Below are 13,979 nucleotides of genomic sequence, written 5' to 3' on the forward strand. Positions count from 1 at the left end.
TATTTAAACTCATATGCCTTTATCACCTCTACTCCTTGCATCCTCACCATATTTATTTAACCTTATTTATATATTATGACATTAGTAATGAGTGTTTATCAAAACTCTCTTGTATGTAAATATTTTATGAAAGCACCTATAGTTATCCATACAATATCATCTTAATATCGATATCAAGGTATTGGATCAAAGATATTGTGATATTTGACTTTGTCGATATTGCCAAGCCCTAGATGAGGGTTAACATCACTACAATGGATAGAGTATGATGGAAATGGAGGGAGAGAGAGAAGAATAGTGCATGGTCGTGCATACAGTATATTTGAAATGTGTCCAGTGGCCTTTGCCCTTGACACCCTCATCTAATTACCAAGCACACACACATGCTGTATATGTGGGCCAGATGGACAGGAGTAGAAAGGCACCAGAGAGGTGACAGTGGAGGGAATTTGGAAGCAGGGTGATGATGGTGGTATTTGGCGAACGGGGGCCTAATGTGGCATCTGCTACACAACAGTAAGTTCCAGCTGCAACAGAGAACTTTGAGCCACCGGGTCCCACTGTGAGTTATACTGTGGAGAAGGTCACTCCACTTAGCCGCACGCTACCCGGACGTCCTGTTCTCCATATTTTTACTGTAGAATGAGTGGGTGGTGATGAAGTAGTACTGGTGAGGTAATGTGGTGATGGTGTGTGTTTGGGAGGGGGGAGGAGGGGGCATCAAATCCTAGTTTCGCCTAGGGTACCAAAATGGCTGGAGCAATTGAAATAGTGGGACTTACGGTTTGCATTACATCAATTGTTTTACTAATTTAATTAATAATTTAATTAGCCTCATTGTGCTTCCTGGGTATTGTTGAGGATTTTATATACCCCTCTCTCCCTTATATTTTATCAGTGCAATTTAGCTACTGGATTCACTTACTTTTCATTACTATGTTTCTCCCCGACCTTAGCTGTGAATGTTTTCGCAAGAAGCTTGAAATCTGATTGCTGTTGAGGGCAGTTTAATGGGCTATCTAATCTTGCTTTATTAATGTGTCTGCTGTTGAATGCTAAACATTTGTTTCATCTGTCTCTCATTGATTTCATTTACCAAGTAATCATGCATTGTCCTCTTGTTTTGAGGCCGTGTGGCTTGATATTTATTGCAATGTTGGTAGCTAACATGCATGCTGATTAAAATGTGCACTCTCACCATATTTGCTGATCTATGACATGGCGAGTATTTTATAACAAAACAGTAACACACAATTTTACATTTGGTGATGGTATAACTCGCATATGATAGCTCTATCTTTAGCCCCATACTTACACAATGGTATTTAAGTATGTTCCCATGCACGGTGTCATATAACTCAGAATATGGAGTAAGAGATCCTTGTGGACTTCCCTCATGACCATCCCTCAAAGCCATCTCCTGCACAAGAAATGGTGCGGCTTAGACCACTTAAAATGGCAAACAGAATATAAGAGATGCAAGATTATTTCATTTACCTTTCTCAAGATCCTTTTTGCTCAAAATAAGGCATAACCAGGAATAATGTGATGACGGATGAAGCAGTAAGCCTGTTGGTATATTCCATTAAAAAGCACTATTAAAAAAAAGGGGAGTTGGCAGTCCACTCACTTTAAAGTGTTTTTTTTTTATTCCTTATCTAGACTGTTTAAAGGGAGACGGAGTAGGGGACAAAACCAATGGGATTTCATCCCAGAAGGTGTACGCTAAAATAAGATAGTGTAACATTAACTCTCATCATGGTCAGGCCACAGTCACAAAGAATTATGTGCATTTGATTTAAATTACTTGGTGTATCTGGTGGGAGGATTTTAGTGTATGGTGGTGCACAGACAATGCTAAGTAATTATGGATCCGCAGTAGGCTATACCAAACTGACCTTCACATTCTTCTTGATATTGTCTCCATAGCACTCACATACTGTAATTTCCTAGGAGGCAAACTCTACCATCTGGCATCCAAGTTGTCAAAAACAAACCGTAAAACAGCTTTCCACATACTAATTTATCTGTTTACCCTGAATTTAAGGAATCACAGTCATAAAGTTTACTTGCAAAGTAACAGCATTGACAGTGGTGTTAAATAACAAGCATTCGGCAGCTACACTTGATATTTTATGCAACTGCCTTGAGGTAGAAAAAAATTTATTGCTCAATAAATAGTTGTGATCTTGCTTGTAGAAGTTGAAAAACAACAAAACGGACAAACAAACAGCATGTTATTGCGCTGTAGGCCTCTTGCTGAACTTGTTAAAATCATTTCAACTTAAAGGTAGAACAAGTAGGATTTGTTGGTTGCGGTTTGTTAACACAACATTCAAAGTTGGCCAGTCCTCCTTGGCTCAGTGACAACAAAAGTGTGCCCCCTGACCGCAGTTTCGAGAAAACATCCCAGTGTTAGGTCGACTCCATGTCACTCTTGATTCCCATTGCAGCACCGCCGCTATGTACACTACTTGAAATAATAAAATGAATTATGGTGGCCCCCTCCCCCATCTCCCTGTGGTTTACGCCTGCCCTGATGTTAACACTGCCTTGACAAAATAAATAAATAAAAGAATGGCATGGGGTGAGAGAGTGGCAATGGTCATGAACCAGCTGATGTGGTAAGAGGAATAACATTCATGCTGATGTACGTATAATAAATTGAACTTTCATGTTGTAGCTGGATTCTATCCATTTGTAGGTTAGGCAACTATACAGTGCTGCTTTGTAGATTTTAAAAATGTGTGAGCTGTCTCTAGAGATGTATTTAAGTAGCACATCACAACAGTTACATCCTGTAGCCTCGTAGTAGGCACTAGCGATGCGCGGGTCGGACCACAACCCGTGGGTCCGCGGGTCAGGCAGTTTTGGGTCGGGCTTACTAGAAAATATCACGGCTTCAAAAAGTGGTCAAACACAGACAAAGCAGCGTTCAGAGTAAGTTATAAATAACTTATAGGAATCTTCTGCTTTTCAGCTTTTTCCTGTTTTTCAGGGGTCGTCACATCAGATTTTACAGTTTCCATCAGGACCCTGTGAGGGCACAGCACCAGTGCTGGCCATTGTTAATGCGGGCCTCTGCCAATCTGGTATGGTCTTGTCAATCCGCATACTAATTTGGCAAAATTTTAAGTCGCATGCCCTTCCTGACACAACCACTAACCCTATGGATGGATTAAATCACTTGCAGGAATATTGTGTGCAACAGGCTAGGCAGTGCATTACTAGTCCACCTACTCTTACTGTCTCTGTCACTTTCTCTCTCTCAAACACACACATGCACGCACGCAAGCAGCTTTGTAGTGCATGTGTTTTAGACTGTTGAGGCTTCCATACAAGATTTTTCTCTAAGTGGTAGCTGTGGCTTTTGTTTACAGCGCCGAAACTTTTTTTTTTTGGTCAGAAAGAAGAGGCTACCACTGACGATATGGCGGACTTAATCAGAGAAAAGTTAAAAACAGGCCATGCTAGGATTGCATGCAAAGAGAGCCAAAAAAGTAAGGTTTGGGAGATATTCAGGCAGGTTGTCCTGTCCTATGACACCATTACAGACTTGTATCTGCTTGAGTTGTGATGCATTGTACAAATGTGATGTCCATAAGACAGGTACATCAAACCTCAATAGCAATTCATGTCGCGGGCCCGCTGCCCCACAGTCAAGCAAGCCTACTCAACAAGCTCCATCAAATCAGCCCTTGATGTCAGCATTCATGAAGAACAAGGTACCTTTTGCAGCGAAATCTAACCTCGTGGATGATTTTGTGACATTCTGCTGCTCTGACTTGCACCCATTTGATATTGTGTCCGGTAAGGGATTTACCCATGTGGCACAAGGGCTAATAAATATCGGTGCTCATTTTGGGGCAATGCCAGCAGACTCATCCCTCACATCTGTGACAGAACAAAAGAGCTGGCAAAAAAAGAAAAAGTCAGTCTCTGTCAGTCTATTAACAGTGTGCTGGAATACAGAATTGGCATTACAACTGATATGTGGAGAGACAGCTTCAATATGAGATCATGCACAGTGCTGACATGTCACTTCATCACAGAAGACTGGAAACTGTTATTTCCACTTTAAAGTTCGACGTGACAATAAAGAAAACTGCCATGAAAATACACGCACAATCAGCAAGGAACTTTTAGAAGTTGGCATATCAGCTGGAGGCCTAGCAAAAGTTGTTTGTAAGTGATCAGGGTCCCGGTATTAAATCTGTGCTAAAGAACTATTTGTGGATACCGTGCACAGTGCATGTAATCAATAACATCCTGAAGGATACATTCGAGGAAAGTGATGCACCAGACTTCATGCGGGAGGTGACGGACCAAATAGTTAAGAGCAAAAACCTGGTTGCATACTTGAAGTCTGGTAGCACACTCAGCCTTCTGCATACTGTTCTACAAGAAAGTGAGACTAGATGAAACGGCAAGGCAGCAATGCTGAGATCCATCGCCAAACAGCATAGGGAGATCCTGGAACTGCTTTGAGACAAGGGGCAAGAATTGCCCATGGAGAAGATCCAAGTGGATGTTCTCAACACAATTGAAGAGTTCTTGTCCCCCTTTAAAGATGAATGAGAAGATACGGAGGGTGACTGCTACCCAACAATCAACACAGTCTGGTTGTGGCGCCATAGGCTGAAAGGACATTGTGAGCCTCGGTGCAGGGATCCAGACTACATGCAGCACATCCGCAGCCATGCAGGAGTGCTCTTAAACGAGAAGTTTATGATCACCCCCACCCATAAAATTGCCACAGTCCTCTCATCACATTTCAAGACATTGAAAATGCTCCCGCCAGATGAAAGGTTGGCAGTCCAAGCCAAAGCCCGAAGACTGACAGCAGTCCTTATCCCAACCTTCCAGGCCCAGTCTAAGCAAACTAATATTTCAGCCTGTAATATTTTAATATTTCAACTTGTAATTCTTCAACCTGTAATAGTTTTGTAAAATAAAATTGTGGCAATCTGACTACAGAAGGCTTAATTATAAAAGGAGATGTTGGTGTAATTTGAGACATAATAATTAGGCACATACTAGATGCTAATTAATTTTGGGTTACATTTTGTAGCACTAATGGAGGAGATGAACACATCAAGCATCCCCAGGGAGCAGACTCTGGAAGGTACACGTCCTGAAATTACATATTGTTAATAGTGACACAAAAGATGTCACACAGTTTTCATTATTTCGTTAATTTTCATTAACAGTAATAACCTTGGTGTGGAATGGTTTGACTTTGACTTTGTGATAGCGGCCACTCATTAATTTTTATGCCAAAGCATTCATTGAAAAGATCAAGAATGTTTGTGGAGTGGGAAGACACACATACACGTCCTCTTACATCAGCTTTTGTGAGGATGTGTGTGCCCACCAAAACTTTCTGTACCTTCAACAACAATAAGCCCTGGTTCACAGCAAAACTCAGGCAGCTTCCTTAGGCAAAAGAGGGAGCCTACAGGGGTGGAGATTGGATCCGGTAAAACCAAGCCAGAAATACACTCACAAAGTAGATCAGTGTTGTAAAAAGGTGCTACTCTGAAAAGTTGAAAAGCGGGTTTTCTGCCAACAACCCAGCATTAGTCTGGAGAGGTTTGAAAGACATTACCAACTACAGGGGACCATTTCCCCCACACTGCAGTGAACCATCAACTGGCTGACAATCTAAATGGCTTCTATTACAGGTTTGATAAGTGCACTTTCACATCCCTCACCCTCTCCGTCCACAACACACAACCAACTGCACCCCCTGCCAGCCCCTCCACCCCTCCCCACCAACTCCCCATCAGCACTCAGGATCTGTGTTGAAGACGTCCACTAGATCTTCCAGAGACAGAAGACCAGGAAGGCACCGGGCCTGGATAACGTGTCACCCTTCTGTCTGAAAGTCTGTGCTGACCAGCTGGCCCCCATTTTCACACTGATCTTCAAAAGATCACTGGAGCTGTGTGAAGTCCCCTCCTGCTTCAAGAACTTCACTATCATTCCAGTCTCCAAGAAATTCCGTATCAAAGGATTAAATGACTATAGGCCCATTGCTCTAACGTCTGTGGTCATGAAATCCTTCAAGAGACTGGTGTTGCCCCACCTAATGAAATCACAAGCCCCCTGCTCAACCCTCTGCAATTTGCTTACTGAGCAAACAGGTCAGTGGAGGATGCAGTCAACATGGGATTGCACTACATCTTCCAACACCTTTACTCCCCAGGGACACACACACACAAAGATCCTGTTTTTGGACTTCAGCTCAGCATTCAACACCATCGTCCCAGATATCCTCCACTACCAACTCACCCAGCTCACTGTTCCAGCCCCATCTGCGAGTGGATTAAAACTTCCGGACAGACAGCAGGCAGAGGTAAGGCTGGGGAAAATCACATCCAGCACCTGGACAATCAGCACTGGCACCCCACCAGGGATGTGTGCTCTCCCCTCTACTCTTCTCCCTCTACACAAATGACTGAACCTCAGGAGACCCTTCTTTTAATCTCCTGAAGTTTGCAGACGACACAACCATCATTGGCCTTATCCGAGATGGTGATGAGTGTGCATATGCTAGACAGGAGGTTGAACAGCTGGCCCTCTGGTGTGGCCATAATGACCTGGAGCTGAACACGCTCAGAACTGTGGAGATGACAGTGGACTTCAGGAGGAGCTCCCTAACACTGCCCCCCCCCCCACACCATACTCAACAGCACGGTGTCTGCAGAGAAAACCTAGAGATTTCTGGATTCCACAATCTCCCAGGACCTAAGGTGGGCATCCAACATAGACACAATCATTAAAAAGGCCCAGCAGAGGATGTACATTCTTCACTAGCTCAGGAAATTCAACCTGCCTCAGGAGCTGCTGATTCAGTTCTACACAGCAATAATCCAGTCTGTCGTCTGCACATCTATCACTGTCTGATTTGGATCTGCCACCAGACAGGACAGGGACAGACTACAACGGACAGTTAAGTCTGAAGAGAAAATCATTGGTACCAACTTGCCCTTGTCCAGGACTTACAAATCTCCAGAGTCGTGAAATGGGCAGGCAACATCACTGCAGACCCATTGCACCTTGGTCATAACCTGTTCCAACTCCTCGCCTCTGGTAGGCACTACAGAGCACTATATAACAAAACAACCAGATATAAAAACAGTTTCTTTCCACGGGCTGTCATTTAAATGAACGCTTAACATTGTCAAATAAATCCAACCATTTTGTAAATACTGTACTGTTCATTGTATGTCTACTGGTATGCTGTCATGTCCATCTACCTCAGGCATGTAAGTAACCTGCTAACATTTATTTCAGCATCTCTGATATATTCTCCTCACCACTGTACTTTATTGCCTCTTATTTCACCTGTATCTAGTCAAACCTCGTATATATATCTGAAGATTGTTGTGTTGTTATTCTGTGTTAAGTACACTGTGAGAGCCATGAAACCAGAGTCAAATTCCATGTGTGTGCAAACTTACATGGCCAATAAACCTGATTCTGATTCTGAAGACACCCCAGACGTAATCAAGCCAGATGAAGTACAGCGTTACCTGCAGAGTCACTTCACTGTCAATGGGTGCCAGGAGGATGTCCTTGTCTTTTGGAGGGATCACCATTACACATACCCTCTCCTCCCCATGCTGGCTAGAGCGGTGCTGTGCATCCCAGCAACAAGCACATCCAGTGAGCGTACTTTCAGCTCAGCTGGTCGTGTGCTCGACGCATGATGAAATAGGTTAAATCCTGGAACTGTTGACTCTTCTTTTTCTGCATGGTGCAGCCAAACACTAGGCTAAAAATGACAGTATAGACCTCTCATATAAAACATCTCTGTTTTCGACTAAACAAACGGAAATGGAGCAAAAAGGGAATTGAGAGAGAGAGAAAGCAAGAAAGAAACAGATTATACTTTGTTTCTGTGCACGTATGCTTAAATGTGTGTTAAGGAAAAGAGGGTGTGGAAAGGATAAAAATGAAAGACATAAGTTACTATTTTGTTAAAGTTCTCCGTTCAGATGTGAAGGATGCAACATTTTGTTTGTTTGTGTGTGTGTGTGTGTGTGTGTGTGTGTGTGCGTGCGTGCGTGCGTGCGTACGTGCACGAGAGAGAGACAGCGTTCATGTCTTGCTGCTATTCAGCAATAAAGAACACCATTTGGAATAATTTGTCTGTTTATTTAGTAGCCTAGAGACAGATGCTATTAGGCCAGTCGGCTATTCAATTCAATTCAATTCAGGCTATGCCTTGCAATCAGTATTATGCTGGGCAACCTGTCCAAAAATAAAAAATAGTGCAACAATGCTCACTTTTCTGTAGCCTTTTGTAGCCTAAGTTTCGAGGTTTACGGGTCGGGTCGGATGCGGTTGGTTAATTAACGCATATTTTAGCGGGGCAGGTGGGGCAGATTGGCTCTCATAACGGGTTGGGTGGGTGCTGGTATTAAAAAACCCTGATCCGTGCATCAGTAATAGGCACATATTTACTAGTACTGCACTGATCTTGTTTCTCTTCTTATTGCAGTAGTAGTAATAGTAGTAGTAGTTGTCGTAATAGTCGTGGTAGTCGAGTTGCACGAAAAAGTGCATTACTACAGAAGCTTCTGCTCTGTTAAAGATATTTATTTATGTACATAGTTGTTGCTGAATGCAATTGTACATTTGCTTTCTGTTTCTCTGATTTTGTTATTTTGTTGTAGTATTTAGAAGACCATTGAAATGGTATCTTTTCATAATGCATTTTAAATTGATCTGTCATGGATGATGTTTTATTTAGATCAAGGAATTTATGGTCTTGGTTAAGTTGTAGCCTGTTAATCGTGTTTTCATTTTCTGTATGAATGTTAATGTAAAATATAAAGTTTTGCTAATTATATCAGGTTTGAATAATATAATAATAAGCATATGTAATTGCTCAATGTTTTTATACCAAGATTTGTTCTATGTGTGTATGGGGTGGAGAGGGGGGCACCACAAAACAATTACGTTTTGGGCACCCAAATGGCCCGCAGCGACCCCGATTCCCATCCTCCTTCAGTGCTCACCAGCGGGTAAAAGCCAACCCCAGATTCACTCTCGTTTTGGAATGAGCTTTGTCCGCTTGGTGTTTCGCCTCACTCTATTTGCATCTTTTTGGCGCTGTGTCCGCCATTGTTGTAGCTTCCTCTTGGATGCCGGCTTACGATCTCGATCTGGCACCTGGTCACTACGTTTTTATAGAGTCCCGCTGCCGAAAGGTTAATGCCCAGAAATGTCCCGTACACAGAAAAATAAGAAAATACTGGCAGAGGAAGGTCTCTGCAGATACAGACAACACCACACACATCTAGTGGGTCATACGTAAGTGATGATTGAGAGGGATTATTTTTGTACGAGCCTATACAGTGATTTTTAGGAAAATCCTACTCATTATACCTCTAATTGAGAATAATCAGAAAAGGGAGTTTGAATGCACATCTATGCACACACACTCTCTCTCTGTCTTTCTCACACACACACACACACACACACACACACACACACACACACACACACACACACACGACCAAAGACACGTATTCAGACTTGAGCTGGTAATCACATTCACTTCACTTGACACTTAACATTTCTAGTACAGCAAGCCTCTGTGTCAAAAGAACGGGTGATGTTTGAGGTTGAGAGCTTATGGAACCACGACACGGGTGCAATCTAAATTGCTTTTTGATTTATGCATATTTATGAAATGCATCCTATAGTTCTTCTAAGGCATTCAATTTAGTTGCCAGGAAAATGCCCGTTGACTTTTTCCAGAACGTGGTGATTGAACACTGGGCGAATGTCAGCGCACTGTTTTGAATATTGCTCAGTCTGCATTGTTTGAATCTACGCCTGTGTGTGTGTGTCAAGATTTGGTTTTGATAGTGCTACAGTATGCATGTGAACACCTGTGCATATCAAGGAAACCGGAGAGGGAGTAGACAACAGTGCAGGACTGATAATAAGGACCACACACTGGGTCATCCAACAGGAAGAGGTCTCTGGGTTCACCTTTCTCAGGATCTCCAAAGAAACCACCCACATTACTCATTTATGTAGTCAGTCTGGCAGCTCTACTTCTGCTATCACTGAATCTCAATCTGTCTTTGACTAGCTATCTTTATTTCACACTCATCTCCTCTGTCCAAATTAGGTTGGATAGCGAATAATTTTTTTTTGTTGTTGCTAAAACGGAATACACAATTTTGGATTAGGTATTCAAAATATGTGTGCTTGCTGGAAACAGTATGAGGAAGATATGTGTAATGAGTCAGTGGGAGACAATGTGTAACCTCTACTGCCTTCAAGCACTACTTCATCCAGATAAATTCTTCCAGATCCTCTGCAGAATCTTAAACACATCCTTGTTCGGAATAGGCCTCGCTTCCCTGTCCTCTCTTGTCTCTCTCCCTGTCTCGCTCTGAATTTTAGCGTGGCTCCCATGAATTATAGATATATGACACAATGGAAATCATGTTCCATCTGTTTTAGACTTCTGCCACAGACTAATTGGCTTCATTTACGTATGAATGATAGCAGGCCTATTTATACCAAGTCAGACTGATATTTTTATCTGTATTTCTATCTAGGGAAGCATAAAGAAGTTTAAAGATGCCAATATTTTCCACACAAAACAGATTGTGCATACATATCACACATGGTGCAATCATACAGTCAAACCATAAAGCGCAATGCAAGAATGCCTGAAAACGAGAAGAAAAAAAAACCTTGAGAAATCCAGAAACAACTGCAGTCGTCTAAATCTTCATGTTATAGAAAATTACAATTTTTTTTCTTGTCAGCACAAAAATTAAAAGTGATTTCAAAACTTCAGTGCCTTAATAGTGCATTGTGAAGGGTATCATATACACCTTGTTATTCATACTGTCAGTACTTTTTCTTCCAAGTGAAAATGTCCACAGTGTATTGCTGTAGCCCTGAATGCTGCTGGTAACTGAGTTTTTTTCTCCCCTCTTTAGGAGATCATGGAGGAAGATTTAACAAAAAAAACCCTTTGCCCCTTGGAAATGGCTTTAAGTGAATCATCCCGATGTTTAGATACTATTTTTATGCTGCCTGATCCAATAGCGGTGTCTTACACTGACAAAGTAAGCGCTTGAAAAGCTGTCAGCCAAAACACAAGCCCAGTCCAAGCTCTTGTAAAATTTCATGAAAATAGAAGAGACTACAGAATACCCTGTCCCTTGTGTGAAGAAAAAGCTGTTTTTTATAGTTGATCTTGGTTGCAAATAGGTGGTGAAAGCGTCTTTTCTAATCCCAAGAAGAGCCATTGTGAAGCTAATGATATGTTGTATGAAAATGTCATTACCATCACCACAAAACTGATTCTAAGGTGTCTGAAAGGTGTCTGAAATTGAGATTTGACCAGAAATATAAAGCACTTTGAGTGGCTGTTGCAGCTAGAAAAGCTCTACATAAAATGCAACTTACTTGATTGATTGATTGATTGATATGAATATATATATATATATATATATATATATATATATATATACACACACACACACACAAACACACTGTCTGGTCATTTTGACCCTGCCTCAGTCTGATCAGGCTTTGAGGAAACCCAGGATTAAGCCGGCTTTATTTGTTTGCAGGAAGGACGGAATTTAAGACACGGAAAACTTGTTCTTGGAGGGCAGCAGCCAAGGGCGCTTTGAAGAGCAGTCCACCAAAAGGGAGGTGGGCTGATTATTTGCCATGTTCAACATGCACATTATTTTGACGGTTTGTTATTTGGATGCTTGTTTTATACCAAGGAGTAAATCTGTGCTATACTATATACATTCACCAATATTAGAAAAATCATTCACTACATTGTGCATTTTTAATTGTTATTTTTTATACATTTCATTGAAACAGCACGCCATGCTCCAAGAATTCTTTCACCTATGGACTATAATAAGACATTACATGAGGTGAGTTGCTCACTTTCACAATCTATCTCAGTGGGTACCGTTGGCTACAGTTGAGTTTGAAATGCATCCCAGAATGCCATCCATCTCAGCTTTAAGGCATTTCCATGTAGATGACTGACAACCCTCAAACATCACTCTGGAAATAGGCACCCACTGGTCAAGTGAGGATCAGAAAAATCTCATCCCCCTCTTTCTCTTCTCTGTTTCTTCTCTCACAGCCCTTCTGTCTATCTGTGTATGTATGCCTGTCTCTGTATACCTTTCGGTTTGCCTTTATACCTGCTTTCGTGACACACACACACACACACACACACACACACACACACACACATTGCAGTGTGTTGAAATGTTTTGTTTCCTTTTGTCACCATGGGATCTGCAAGAAGTGGAGAAAAAAAATGGAACAAATAAGATAAAATGAGTGAAACAAAACATGCAAACATTTGTGTGTTTGTTGACAGTGTATTTTCCCCTTGTGAAAAATAGATTAAGTGAGAGTTAATGTACTTGATGAGTTGTAACACTGACTCAAGTCGAATTTAAGGGAGCAGTATTCAGGGCCTTAAGTAGATTTGAACAGTGGATCTGCAGAAAAGATTGGTATTTGAGACATCTCTGACTGTGGAAGCACAGACCATTTGTGTTTCCAATACGCAGCCTTTGATTTACTCTTCCCTCTGGCAATAATTAGAAAAAAAGACTGTTTATGCCATATGACCTGCATTTGTTATTTGGTATTGATATTTGTTAGAGAGCAGGATCCACCATAGATAGCATGTGCTGAGTGACCTGGTATCTCATGACAGTAAAAAAGGCTGCTGCTTTTATCAGACTTGACAACAGATGTTAATGTGGGCTTTGAGAGAGAGTTAAACTTGTCCTACCAGAACTATGAAACAAGCCAGTAACAGCCGTATACATTGGAGAGGAGGAAAAAGAGAGAGAGAGAGATACACATTGACAGACAGAGGCGTTCTGACTCCACACTAGATTCAAGGCCATTTTCATCATCAGTGCTGAGAAATACCAGGGATTTGGTATTATAAAAGCACATCAGGATTTTGGCAGCCAGCTATCGCCAGAAACCATGGAGGACCTTGATTCTACTTTCATGTCCCTCTGTCATGTCATTTCATTAGTGTAATGACCTATCGATTTAGCATTTAAGCAACAAATTGTATTGGACCTGGCTGTGGGCCAAATCAATCACAGACTGGACCAGCTGTGCATCTTGGCAAAAGACAGAGATTAGAGCGGCTTGGCAAAGGGAGGCGCAAACATTTATATTTTCACACTTGGTTGGGGAAGGGGGTGGGTGGGTGGTGGGGTACAACTTGCTTAGAGCAAACTTGAATTAAATCAAATCAAATCAATTTTATTTGTATAGCCCAATATCACAAATTACAAATTTGCCTCAGTGGACTTAACAGCAACACACCATCCTGTCCTTAGACCCTCTCATCGGATAAGGGACAACTCCCTAAAGAAACCCTTTAACAGGGAGAAAAAATAGGAAGAAACCTCAGGGACAGCAACAGAGGAGGGATCTCTCTCCCAAGACGGACAGCGTGCAATGGATGTTGTGTTCACGCAATTTACATAATACAACATTGAAAGGATTACAGAATTATAATGGACATAAAATTTATGAAGAATATGATGCACAGGATGCCAAGCAGTGTCCAGATGCCATCGGAACGGTCCAGGACCCAAGCCACACGACCAGCATCATCATGTAAAAAAAAATAAAAAAAACTTATGTGAGGAGAGGAAGGACAGGCAGCATCCAAATGGCGACCACCATCACCATGGAGACCTGGGAAGAGAACCGACTGCACGTGCACACAAGGGAGACTCACATGACACCATTCAAATACAGAAAAAGAGAAAGGAGAAGACATCATTCAGAGAGAGAGAAAAGACATGTTAGAGAAGAGAACAGTTTGCAATAGTCATTAGTCATAATCAATTAAGTCATCAACTAGTCATAATCTATACTCTGTAATCTCGCTGGCAGAACAGTGGTTGGTAAATTCATTG

Source organism: Lampris incognitus, chromosome 17 (assembly GCF_029633865.1).
Source record: "Lampris incognitus isolate fLamInc1 chromosome 17, fLamInc1.hap2, whole genome shotgun sequence".
NCBI lineage: Eukaryota > Metazoa > Chordata > Actinopteri > Lampriformes > Lampridae > Lampris > Lampris incognitus.